Here is a 13,531-nt window from a genome sequence, read left to right as displayed (position 1 = left end):
ACACAGAAACTATACATGTATATACTACGAGATGGAGGACCACCATTATTGGGACGTGAATGGATCCGAAGACTACAGTTGGATTGGCATTCCATTCAGGCACTAACTGTGACTGACTAAAAAGATGATGACGTCGCACCTGGACGTCTGTCACAAATTCTATCTGACATGGAAGAGGTGTTCCAACAAGGACTTGGGACTCTAAAAGGAGTAAAGGCAACCATAAAGATTGAGGATAACGCAACCCCAAAATTTTTCAAGGCCAGACCGGTGCCATACGCGATACGCCCAGCTGTGGAAGCTGAACTGGAGAGTCTGGAGCGTTCGGGGGTGCTGTCTAAGGTGGACTGGAGCGAGTGGGCCACACCCATCGTTCCTGTAATGAAGAAAGCATTGAGCAGCACGCCTGGGGAGCCAAGGAAGGTTCGCATCTGTGGGGACTTCAAGGTGACTGTGAACCCAGTCCTGCACACAGTACAGTATCCGCTTCCGCGGATTGAAGATATTTTCGCCTCACTATCTGGAGGGAAACGTTTTACGAAGATTGACCTGGCTCAAGCGTATCTACAAATGGAGGTGGAAGAAGCATCTAGGAAATACCTCACGATAAACACTCACAAAGGCCTTTACCAGTACAATCGACTGGTATTTGGGGTAGCATCGGCCCCGGCTATGTGGCAGAGGGCAATGGAACAAGTCCTGCAAGGGATCCCGGGGACCCAGTGTTATTTGGACGACATCCTGGTTACGGGCGAAAATGACAATGAACACCTTGCCAACCTGGAACAGGTGCTCACGAGATTACAGGAATATGGGCTACGAGCCAACTGTCCCAAATGCGAGTTCTTCAGGAGACAAATCTCGTATTGTGGCCACATGATTGATGAGGAAGGGTTGCATAAGTCGCCAGACAAGATTGAGGCTGTAGTCAAGGCTCCAGCACCAGAAAATGTGTCGCAACTGAGGTCGTTCCTCGGGTTGGTGAACTACTACCATAAGTTCTTGCCGAATTTATCTACAATTCTGCACCCACTGAACGCCCTCCTTCAAACTGGTGTAACATGGAAATGGAGTGATGAGTGTAAGCGTGCCTTTCAGGAATGTAAATGCCAAATCACTTCAAAAGAAGTATTGGCCCACTACAACCCAACACTACCGATTCGGTTGGCATGTGATGCATCACCTTACGGCATTGGAGCGGTGCTGTCACACAAATTCCGTGACGGTTCAGAGAGGCCAATAGCCTTTGCATCACGCTCGCTATCCTCAGCCGAGCATAACTACGCCCAGGTCGACAGGGAGGCCCTCAGCCTGGTGTGGGGGGTGAAGAAGTTCAATCACTATCTGCACGGGCAGAAATTCACCCTACTGACTGATCATCAATCCCTGGTCTCAGTTTTTAACCCAAAGAAGGGCGTTCCGGTGATGACGGCGCAACGGCTGCAAAGATGGTCACTTTTTCTAGGGGCACATCAGTATGACATAGAGTACAAAGGTACAAAACAACATGGAAACGCTGATGGGCTGTCGCACCTACCGTTGCCTACGGCGGAAGAAGCACCTGCAGTGGACCCGGTGGAGATATTCCATGCGACCATAGTCGAATGTTTGCCTGTTACAAACGCAAGTATTGAGAAGGAAACCCGAAATGACCCGACACACTCTCGGGTCTATGATTTGACGGTGAAGGGATGGCCAGCATATGGCGACTCACTGTTGCCAGCATTCTCACCAAGGAGGGAACAGCTGTCAGTGTGCCGGGGAACCTTGATGTGTGGATCCCAAGTGGTAATTCCACCCAAGTTGAGAGATAGAGTGCTCAATCAGCTTCACGAGGGTCATCTGGGAGGGGTAAAAATGAAGAGCCTAGCCAGGGCGTTTGTGTGGTGGCCGGGAATCGATAAAGAAATCGAGGATATGACCAAGAGATGCACAGGATGCCAGAAGGTCCAAAACGCTCCACCACAGGCCCCGCTACATCCATGGGAGTGGCCCTCATCTCCATGGCAACGGGTACACATTGATTTCGCTGGTCCATTTATGGACTCAAATGTTTCTAATCGCTGTGGACGCCCATTCGAAATGGCCAGAGGTCATTAAAATGTCCTCCACCACCACGGAGAAAACTATTGCAGTCCTAAGGACCATCTTCGCCAGGAATGGCTTGCCAGAACAGATCTGTTCCGACAATGGCCCACAGTTTGTGTCTGAGGATTTCCGGAGGTTCCTGAAGAATAATGGGGTGAAACATTACACATCTGCCCCATATCATCCAGCCACAAATGGATTGGCTGAGAGGTTTGTTCAGACCTTTAAAAAGGCCATAAAGGCAATGTATAATGACGACATACCACTGCAACACAAGGTGGATAACTTCCTGTTTGCTTACCGGAATGCGACACATGCAGTAACCAACCAAACTCCAGCCGTACTGTTTTTCAACCGGAGACTAAGATGTCGCTTGGATTTGCTCAAACCAAACATAAGACGAGATGTTGAGGATAAGCAGTTCCAGCACATAAATGAGAAGCCAACCAGGAGCTTCAAGATAGGGCAACCAGTCTTGGCCCGCGACTACCGAACAGAAAAATGGCAGCCAGGCACGATATGCACACAGCAGGGACCACTAATGTACACAGTGGACATTGGAGAGAGCATCGTGAGACGCCATGCTGACCAGATTCTAGAGTCACAGGAACAAGCCAAACCTGTACCACAAGCATGTGCACCTGGTAATGAGCCCGAAGTACAGATTGCATCTACCTCAGAAGCAGGGGTATTGGAAGCTGACGAACCAACCAATGACAATGAGCCAGAATTGACTCCACCGCCAGAACAGGATACTCGAGAAAGGCGCTATCCAGTCCAGATCAGGAAGCCTCCTCAAAGACTGAACTTATAAATGACTATTCCAGTTGATGTATATATTACTGAGAAAATTGTAATTGTAATTAGTTATTATTTAGTTGTTAAATGAATGTTATGTATTGTTTATCTAAAAGGGGAGGAATTGTTGTGTATGTCCCTTTAAGGGAATAACTGGTCTTAGACTGCAGTACCGGCAGTGACCACCCCTGTATAAAAGGCCCTAGCAGGCTTCTGTAGTTTCAGTTTCAAGCTGCCTCTTGTTCAGTAAAGTACCTGTTAAACTGTTCTCCCGAAGTCCGTGTATTATTGAGGCGCGGACTTTACACTCGGCTTACTAAGTATACGACAATACGCAGTTGCTATCGTCGCCTGCTGCATAACTGTAATGTGCTGCTTTTTGCTTTGAGCAGTTATTTTACTTCCTCACAAAACCTATTCTGTGCAGGTGACAATAAGATTTATATTGCATAACAACTACATAAATTTAATTCAGAAAAAATGCTAAACTTGCCCATAATGTCAGCCATTTTACTTTAGAAATGCTTCCAAGATGTTTTCCCTGCATAGGCCTGGCCCTGTCGCTGGGGAACTTGGGCTTGAGTGCTGCATTTTCCAGTTTGCCTTGTGTAGCTGGGGCTTACCTGATTAAAGAGACTCAAGCCAGATGCACTCCCAGAATGCAACAGTACATGACACTCTGATTACAACTCCCGGAATGCAGCTAAAAGCTGGTACCTGCCACTGCTTACAAACAGCAAGTTGTGGCACTGAATTGGGCTGTGATTGACCAGTCTTGCTATCATTCGTAAAAACAATAATAATTCTGGTGCTTTGAAGACACATCCCAATTTTCTGATTGGACAAACAATAATTTTTTCTTCCAGATACGGCCTTCTGATTGGATATCAGATCCAAGGGAAAATAATTCTTTTGAACAGCAGCCATCAGAGGTCCCGAGTGCTATTAAACAGGTAAGAGCTTATTTCTCGAGATCCAGTTGTTTTAATATTAAAATTTAGTACCCTGCTCCCCCAACAGCTGTGCTCTGCTCCCTGGCTTGGAATGGGATCATACTAAACATCAAAACTCTGCTCAGACCTTGGACTGCTTGTGAGCAATGCTGATAAAAATCAGCTAGTACAAAACAAAGATTTGTTCATTACAGGAAAGTATCTAGTGGTTTTTTTTTGTTCTTGGACAAGTTGCCCAAACAGGAATAGTGTATGATAGCAAAATACTGCGGATGCTGGAAATCAGAAATAACAACAGAAAACGCTGGGAAAAACTCAGCAGGCCAGGGCAGCATCCGTGGAGAGAGAAACAGAGTTAACGTTTCAGGTCGATGACCTTTCATCAGAACTGGAAAAAAGCAGGAAATGGAAAGCAGGTTTAGAGGCTGGGAAAAGGGGGAGGGGATGAAAGAACAAACGGGAAGGTCAGTGATAGGATAGAAAGCAGGAGAGATTAAGAGATATTGAGAGACATTAAGAGATATTCAAGGCGAGAGGAGGTGGTAATGGAACAGGTTAAGAAACAAAGGATGGCTCTAGATGGGGTGTGAATTGTGCTGGCAGAATGAAGGACAGCTGCCATGTGGAAAGGAAGAAGAAAAAAAAAGGCCAAACAAAAATTGTGGATTAAAAAAAAGAATATATATATATATGTGATAGGGGCCGAAGTTATGATCTGAAATTGTTGAACTCTATGTTGAGTCCAGAGAGCTGTAGAGTGCCTAATCGAAAGATGAGGAGCTGTTCCTCGAGCTTATGCTGAGCTTCCGTGGAACAGTGCAAAAGGCCGAGGACGGTGAGGTCTGAGTGGGAATGGAGCGGAGAATTAAAGTGACGGGCCACTGGGAGCTCGGGGTCCCCCTTACGGACTGAACAGAGGTGTTCCGCCAAACAGTCACCCAATCTGCGTTTGGTCTCCCCAATGTAGAGGAGACCACATCATGAGCAGCGAATACAGTATACTAAATTGCAAGAAGTACAAGTAAATCGCTGTTTCACCTGGAAGGGGTGTTTGGGGCCCTGGACAGTGGGAAAAGGGGAGGTATAAGGGCATGTGTTGCATCTCCTGCGTTTGCATGGGAAGGTGCCTGGCGAAGGAGAAGGGGTGCTGGGGGTGGTAGAGGAGTGGACTAGGGTGTCGCGGAGGGAGCGGTCCCTACTGTATGCTGAAAGGGGAGGTGAGGGGAAGATGCGTTTGGTGGTGGGATCACGCTGGAGGTGGCGGAAATGGTGGAGGATGATCCATTGAATGTGGAGGCTGGTGGGGTGAAAGGTGAGGACAAGGGGAACTCTATCGTGGTTCCGGGAGGGAGAGGCAGGGGTGAGGGCAGAAGTGCAGGAGATAGAACGGACACGGTCAAGGGCCGTGTCAACCACAGTAGAGGGGAATCCTTGGTTGAGGAAAAAGGAAGACATGTCGGAAGCACTGGTATGGAAGGTGGCATCGTCAGAGCAGATGCGGCGGAGACGGAAAAACTGGGAGAATGGAATAGAGTCCTTGCAGGAGGCGGGGTGGGAGGAAGTGTAGTCCAGGTAGCTGTGGGAGTCAGTGAGCTTGTAGTGAATGTTGGTCAATAACCTATCCCCAGAGATGGAGACGGAGAAGTCGAGGAAGGGAAGGGGAGAGTCGGAGATGGACCATATGAAGGTGAGGGAAGGTTGGAAATTGGAAGCAAAGTGAATGAAATTTTCTAGTTCAGGGCGAGAGCAGGAAACGGCACCGATACAGTCATCAATGTACCGGAAAAAGAGGTGAGGGAGTCAAAGGAGAAGTTGTTCAATGTGAGAACAAGTTCAGCCAGGCGGAAGATGGTGGTGGTGGATGGGGACTGGTTGAGCCTCTGTTCAAGGAAGAAGCGGCGCGCCCTCAAGCCATCCTGGTGGGGGATGGAGGTGTAGAGGGATTGTACGTCCATAGTGAAAAAGAGGCGGTTGGGGCCGGGAAACTGTTAAAGTGGCAGAGGGCGTCGGAAGAGTCGCGAATGTAGGTGGGAAGAGACTGGACAAGGGGAGAAAAAATAGAGTCGAGATAGGAAGAGATAAGTTCTGTGGGGCAAGAACAGGCTGAAACGATGGGTCTACCAGGGCAGTCCTGTTTGTGGATCTTGGGAAGGAGGTAGAAGCGGGCTGTGCGGGGTTGGGGAACTATGAGGTTGGTGGCCATGGGGGGAAGATCTCCAGAGGAGATGAGGTCAGTGACAGTCTTGGAAACGGTGGTTTGATGTTCGGTAGTGGGGTCATGGTCCAGGTGTAGGTAGGAGGAGGTGTCAGAGAGTTGGCATTCAGCTTCCGCTAGGTAGAGGTCGGTTCGCCAAACAACAACAGCACCATAGTGTATGGTTGCCATTAACTGAATCTGCTTTAAATGTGTATAAAGAGTACTTTACTAGTCAGTAACTGATGACACTTAGCCTTGCTATAAGTATCGGATGCTATAAATCATAGCTTTGTTTGACTCTAGCCTTTTCTTTCATATTAAACAAAATACTCTCGTGGCTCCAAAATCAGTACAGACACTTAAGCCGGAAATGTTACTTTTGGACATACTGGGGGAGGGGGTGGCCTGGTAGAGCGCGGGAAACCAGGAATTCAGAGTTTCCCCGCATGCTGTGGAGTTTTAATTTCACTGCGTGTGTGGGACGTCAAGGGCAGGTTCCCCGCCTGGAAAGTCAGCCAGATTGACAGGAGGGGGGCAGGGGTCCAATCCCTGACCCCGAGGGGGGTCTGAACCCTTTGGGGGCGGGGGGAAGGGGTCTGATGGGGGTGGGTATGTTGGGTGCTGGGAGGAAGCACTCCTGCTCCTCCTGGCCCACAAGGATTGTTCCTCAAGACTCCCGAAGCCCAGGAACACCAACCAGCCACAGTTAAACCTGCGAAGCAGGTTAAATCTGAGGCGTCCAGCCTTATTAACATATTTAAAGTGCCAACGCGATTCAGATTTTTAACACTTTAACCTCCCACCCCACCTAACTTGCCTTTTTTTTAGGTTAAAATTCCCCCCTTTGTGTTTGGGGGGTGGGGGTTTGGTCATCAAAGTAATTAACCACACTAGTGGCACCAATGGTGCAAAAATTGATATAGCTATATTTATAGAATTGAACCCTTCACACAAAATAGTGTGTGACCATTTCTACATTGAAATCTTCCTAACTGTTACAATTCTGTGCTGCATGGTCCAAAATGTGTTATTTTTCCCATATATATGAGTAATGTCTATTTTCATGCTACCTGGAATTATTTGTTTTCCCTGCACGAAGAAATGTTTGAGTTCAGCAGATGTTCCCATTGAATCGTAACATCCACCGTGCACTGTCCTAGTCACAACTCTGCACTTCATTCTGCACTCTGTTGACTCTGGATGTCTGACTCTAAAAGGTCAGAACTTCCGAAACAAATAAGCGGGTTACACAGCAGGATTACTCGAGTCTTTTTAATCGTACGAGTCCCAAAAAGTGCTGACATTCAGAGAGCCAACGACCATTCTGCCTGTCGGTAAAATAAATACATTAACAAATTGGAAATTCTTAAATCATGTTTTGTATATTTCAAGTATGTACACATTCGTTCCAAGCCCATTGGTTCTTCAAGATAAGGTCATCATTGTGTGGCTGTTCCATCAAAATAAACTGTTTCCTATCTCTTTTGCAATATTTCAAAGTGAAAAATAAACGCATTTAGCAATCCTGCATTTCCCACGATGTGACACCAGAAAAGCCATTTAGAAAACTTCAGTAGGAAAAGCAGAAGTACCCTGCTTACAGCAGCAAGCAAGATGACTGAATAAACAAATTGAGCTGCTTTTGCTCCGGCAAAGAAAATTTCATTTTTTTTTAAGTATCTGAATTGTTGCACCTTCACCCACTCCATGATGACAAAATAGGAAGCAAAGTTGAAGTGATCTAATAAGACTTATCACCAACTCAGCTGTTTCCTGCCTGCTTCAATCCTTCCCAAGTATATTAGCTACAGATAAATCATTTTTGCCTGACCGACTTGCTCCTGAATTACTAATGAAAAGTGGCTTTCTTAAAAATAAACTTTTTAGGAAAGAGGATAAAAATTGGAAAAGCACGTACAGTGACCATGACATTACTGGTAAAGACAGATACTCACGGGAGGACTCATCAAGTAAAGTTGTAAGCACGTAGTTCTAATATGCTTACGCTGGTCGAAGCTAGAAGTTCAAGTCCCCCTGAGCTTTTGTGTGTTGTACCATTTATAGTGTTAGTAACGTCTTGCTGGTGTGATAATAACATATCAACACGTTCTGCTTAGTTTTAATTAATATGCAACACGTTAACCTATTAAATCACCTTGTAAATTACTATCCCATCCTTTCTCAACTAGTCTACTGTATTAGTAAGTCTCCTGATCATCTCCTGACTGTTTGGCTCGGTGCCCAGAACACACCATGTCTGTCCTTGCAAATTTGTAGTCCATTAATGTCTGTTCACAGGTTCTGCTTTTATTGCACATTCTTAGTTTTACTATGTGTAAGTATTTTTAATATTGAGAAATGTTTAATAAAGTTATTAGAATTATTAGGATCTTCCCCACCTGGCCCAGTGCAGTCCACACAAAAGACAGCAACTACTGCTCGGGTATGATTCCTTGGATGCCGCCTCATGTGAGCCCAGACACTTGGGGGGGAAAAATTCGGTTGCTTTGCACCTCCCGTTAGCGCCCCAAGAGGGTGCTAAAACGGGGCGCAAAGCAACCAGTGCCTGGGCACAGCGCTGCCAACGCCTCGCGCGAAATTCAGCGGGAGGTTAGCGACGGCGCTAACCGTTAGCGCCCCGCGGCGCTGCACCGCCGGCGATGACGTCATTGCTGTGCGCAGCGCCCCGGCCGTGATCTTCAGTAGCGCCCCCTGACATACCGCCGGACGCTGTGTCTGACGGGGTCAGGGGGGCCTACCTGCGGCCGGGACGGCCCTATTTAAAGGCGAGGTGCTGGGCGGCCATTTTTGTTGCTTGCCGCCTGCCAGCACCTGCCTCCGCTCCCGTCCCCGGCCTCCTTACCTGCCCCCCCCCCCCCCCGTGGAGTGCCGGCTGCGCTTCATGAGCCCGGCACTTCTCTCGAGTGCCAGGCTCTTTTGCCGGCACTCCCGATCCCCGGGGGCCCAGCTGGGCCCCAGGTCGAGCTGCGCAAGGCCCCTCCCCTTTAAGAAGGGGAGAAAGGCCTGCAATACCGCGGCACGCAGCGCCCCAAGCGGGAGGCGGGCCGCTTCCAGTAGCTTCCCGCTTCCTCGTCCGGTCGCGGGGGTGCCCCGGCGAAGTTAGCGCCCCAAGGGAGCCGCAACTCAATTTTTCACCCTTAATGTTGACAGGCTATTCAATTATGGAGTACATTGCAGCTGAGCCCAATCAATCCACAGACATATACACACACACACACTCTCTCTCCCTCCCCAACAGGGGTCACCAGAAGCAGCAACCCAGGCTGATTTTTTTTCCCCCTCCTGCTTTGCCATGGGGTGCTAACAACAATTGTAACCCTCCAACTGCTGCCCAAACTGAGATCACTCAAACCTAAAATCTTCTGGTCTTTATAGCTCAGTACCATACCAGATGGTGCCTTTACCCACTAGGCCATTGAGGGAGTCCTGAGTATTGTCTTTAACTGATATGATCATGTTTTTAATCAAATTACACCACCATTTTACACTTTTTATTCATATTTATACTGCATGTTTACGAGTAAGTTCTAAAGAACTATTTCTTTTCTGTACAATAAAGAAATATGGGGGGGAAATTGGCTCGCGCACCCATTGGGGCAATAACTTCGCTAAAAGTAGCGCCCCGAAAATGTTAGCACCCCCACACCCGAAATTCAATGGTAGCGCCCCAGGCAGGAGGCGAGGCGCTACTGGAAGCGCTCCCGCTCCCTCTTGGTGCGCTCCAGTTCAATATCGCGGCGCTACGTGCAGCAGCGCCATGCGCGCCAGCACGTCGCACTCCGGTACTGCAGGCCTCCCTCCCCTGGCTAAAGGGGAGGGGCCTAGTGCAGCGCGCACCGGGGCCCTGCTGGACCACCAGGGATTGGGGTGCCGGAAAAAGAGCCCGGCACTCGAGAGGGGTGCTGGGCTAACAGATCGCGGCCGGCACCCTGCAACAGGAGGCCAGCGGGGGCAGGTGCTGGCAGGCGGCCCAAAAAAAATGGCCGCCCGGCACCTGCCCTTTAATTATCGCTGCCCCGGCCGCAAAAACGCCCCCCATACCCTGTCAGACATATCGTCTGGTGGTAGGTCAGGGGGCGTGAGCCAAGCTTGCGGCTGGGGCACGGTGATGACATCATCGCCGGAGGCGCAGGGCGCTACCGCCGCCACTAACCTCCCACTGAATTTCGCAGGAGGCATTAGCAGTGCTGCGCCCGGGTGCTAGTTGCTTTGCGCACCTCTGCTGGTGCCCCCTCGGGGCGCTAACGGGAGGCGCAAAGCAAACAAAATTTTCCCCCCATGTGTATGACAGCTAGCAGAGACTCGGGCAATGTGACTTGAAAAAGAAAAACTAATGAGCTTTTTGAAGAATGTTTCCGGTTTCCAGATTCCACTAAAAATCTACCTAGCTGTAACCATCAATTACTACAGCTGCTCTGTCACCCACAAACGAAAAAGAAAATAAATGTTTTAAATACCTTAAAGGAAAATTACAAGATCCATCGGCTTATATTTACTACATGTGACTTTGCAACACCAACAGAATTCTGCAGCACACAATGCCCATAAGTATTAAAATAATTGTTTTGCTGATTGCTTGGTTTTCTTCAGTGATGTCTGGTGTCTAGTTTTTACGTGAGTTTTATTACCTCTCTTAACTGAGGTAATCATGTTTATTTCTCTTCAGTTTATGAGGGAAAATTTGCACTAATAAAGATTAAGGCCCTTTATAGAGAAATTAACTTTCTGGGTTCCACTCATTTCCGTTCACACATAAAGTGCAATCTCCATCTGGGCCATAACTGTTCTAGCAGTGGTCTCTTTAGAAAGTATGTTTATGGAATTTACATTTTAATTAAATTGTTTTCTCATAAGAGATATACAGGAAACACTCTTTGGTATCCGGCACCGACGGGACCGGGATGGTGCCGGTTGATTAAAAATTCTGGATGACGGAGAGGGTTATCTACCGAGGCTATTTTTAGCAAACAAAAATTAAAAAATCAAGAAATATGCAGTATACAGTAATTGGACTTCCGACAGCCGAGTAGTGGCAGTTTGGAGAACTACCCCCACTGACTAACTCGGCCACCGCGGGAGACTCTGACTCGGACTCGGCAACATTGCCGGTTATTGAGGTGTTGTTTTCGGAGTATGAATTTTGCTGGTTAATAGAGAATACCAGATATTTAGGTGCCGTTTAAACGAGAGTTTCCTGTAAGTGGTGAACACAGCACCAATCTGCCTTTTCAGGTTATTTGGAGACCTCATGAAGTCTCATTCATAGTTGCTTTAACATTTCTTTAATGCTGTAGTAAGGCCAATATATCTCCCAGTCCACAGGTCTTCCTCAGCTGGCAGTAACACTAAAATAAACTTTAACTAAAAAGACAATTAAAATGTACCGAACCATTCTATTCTGTCAGTCTTTAAGAAAAACCAAAGTGCAACACACATGATGGTCCTTTCTGAGTGTAAGTGTAGATGGGTGTGGAGGCACTCAATGATAATCCTATTGTTTGCCTCTGTCATTTGTGTGTTACAAGCTACAGGGTTCTGGTATTTTAATGGGAAAAGTGTCCTCCACCACCTGCAATGAAGTAATACAGTAAAACCTGATTAATACAAAATTATGGGCATTTGACAAAGCAGTTCCTCTAATCAGGGTTCATCTTGTCAAGGTTTGAGAACACTACCACCTAATGTAAACAAAACTTCTGTCAGGACTAGAGGTAACATTTTTTGTAACAAGCGGTTTGTAAATTGAGGTTCCACGGTATGAATTGAAAGCAGTGTTATGTAACTGCAAACTGAGTAGTGCTTTCTGCTTCACCTGTATGTGGGTTAAAGGGCTCATTACATCAGAATTATGTGTAGATTTGGCATTGCAAGTGTACTGCAGGTATATTAGATTACATTTGAATAATTATTAGCCAGCCATTAGCAAGAGAAGCTGAATGCAATAACACTGGCATAGGTGATACTGAAACTTTACCGAATGGAATAGTGTGTGGATTCTTTAGCGCTGTCAAAACCACCTAAGGCCCAAGGTCCTACCCCACTCTGGGCCAAGAACGGAGAGGCAGTCAGTGTCCGCTGGAAGGAGCACTTCGAAGCTCTCCTTAACCGAGACTCTGCCTTCGATGCGAGTGTCCTCAACTCCATCCCGCAGCATGCTACCCGCCACCACCTCCGCACAACCCCAGCCCGGCATGAGGTTGAAAAGGCCATCCAACAACTGAAGAACAACAAGGCCTCGGGAGCAGATGGAATTCCCGCCGAGATACTAAAACATGGTGGAGAAGCACTATTGGCGCGAATACATTAACTCATTTCTCTTATTTGGAAGGAGGAGAGCATGCCAGGGGATCTCAGAGACGTCATAATCGTGACCATCTTCAAGAATGGTGACAAGTCCGATTGCGGTAATTACAGAGGAGTCTCCCTGCTGTCTGCCACAGGGAAAGTCATCACAAGAATCCTCCTCAATCGCCTTCTCCCAGTGGCTGAAGAGCTCCTCCCAGAGTCGCAATGCGGATTCCGCCCACTAAGGGGACAATGGACATGACCTTCACCGCGCGTCAACTACAAGAGAAATGCAGGGAACAGCACCAACCGCTGTACATGACCTTCTTTGACCTCACAAAGGCCTTCAACACCATTAACCGTGAGGGATTATGGAATGTCCTCCTCAAATTCGGCTGCCCTCAAAAGTTTGTCACCATCCTCCACCTGCTTCACGACGACATGCAAGCCGTGATCCAGACCAACGGATCCACCACAGACCCAAATCACGTACGGACCAGGGTCAAGCAAGGCTGTGTCATCGCACCAACGCTCTTTTCGATCTTCCTGGCTGCAATGCTCCATCTCCCCCTCAGTAAGCACCCCGCTGGAGTGGAGCTAATCTACAGAACAAACGGGAAACTGTTCAACCTCTGTCGCCTCCAGTCCAGATCCAAGGTCGTCCCATCCTCTGTTGTCGAATTACAGTATGCAGACGACGCTTGCGTCTGCGCACACTCTGAGGTCGAACTCCAAACCATCGTCAGCACCTTCACCGAAGCGTACGAGAGCATAGGCCTTACACTGAACATCCGTAAGACAAAGGTCCTCTATCAACCTGCCCCCGCCACACAATACTGTTCCCCGATTATCAAAATCCATGACGAGGCCTTGGACAACATGGACCACTTTCCATACCTCGGGAACCTACTGTCAACAAGAGCAGACGTCGATGACTAAGTCCAACACCGTCTTCAGTGTGCCAGTGCAGCCTTCGGTCGCCTGAGGAAGAGAATGTTTGAAGACCAGAACCTCAAACCCAGCACCAAGCTCATGGTCTACAGAGCAGTAGTGATACCCACCCTCCTGTATGCTTCAGAGAGATGGACCATGTACAGCAGGCACCTCAAAGCACTGGAGAGGTACCACCAAAGCTGCCTCCACAAGATCCTGCAAATCCATTGGCAGGATAGGCGCACCAACGTCCCCA

General features: G+C 47.9%; 1 protein-coding gene across 4 annotated transcripts in view; it reads left to right on the top strand.

Moving 5' to 3' along the window:
• mrtfba (myocardin related transcription factor Ba) overlaps nt 1-13,531 on the top strand; it is a 320,882-nt gene that overhangs the window by 108,508 nt on the left and 198,843 nt on the right. For all 4 annotated transcript variants that reach the window (XM_086000754.1, XM_086000755.1, XM_086000756.1 and 1 more), the window contains one exon: nt 3,753-3,839. The gene's annotated coding sequence lies outside the window, so the exon portion shown is untranslated. The remainder of the gene's footprint in view (nt 1-3,752; nt 3,840-13,531) is intronic.

This window comes from Somniosus microcephalus, chromosome 11, assembly GCF_052327205.1.
Source record: "Somniosus microcephalus isolate GS21.2 chromosome 11, FLI_Smic_1.0, whole genome shotgun sequence".
Taxonomy (NCBI): domain Eukaryota; kingdom Metazoa; phylum Chordata; class Chondrichthyes; order Squaliformes; family Somniosidae; genus Somniosus; species Somniosus microcephalus.
The sequence above is the reverse complement of the archived record's forward strand: the minus strand, read 5'-3'. Positions and strand labels throughout refer to the sequence as shown.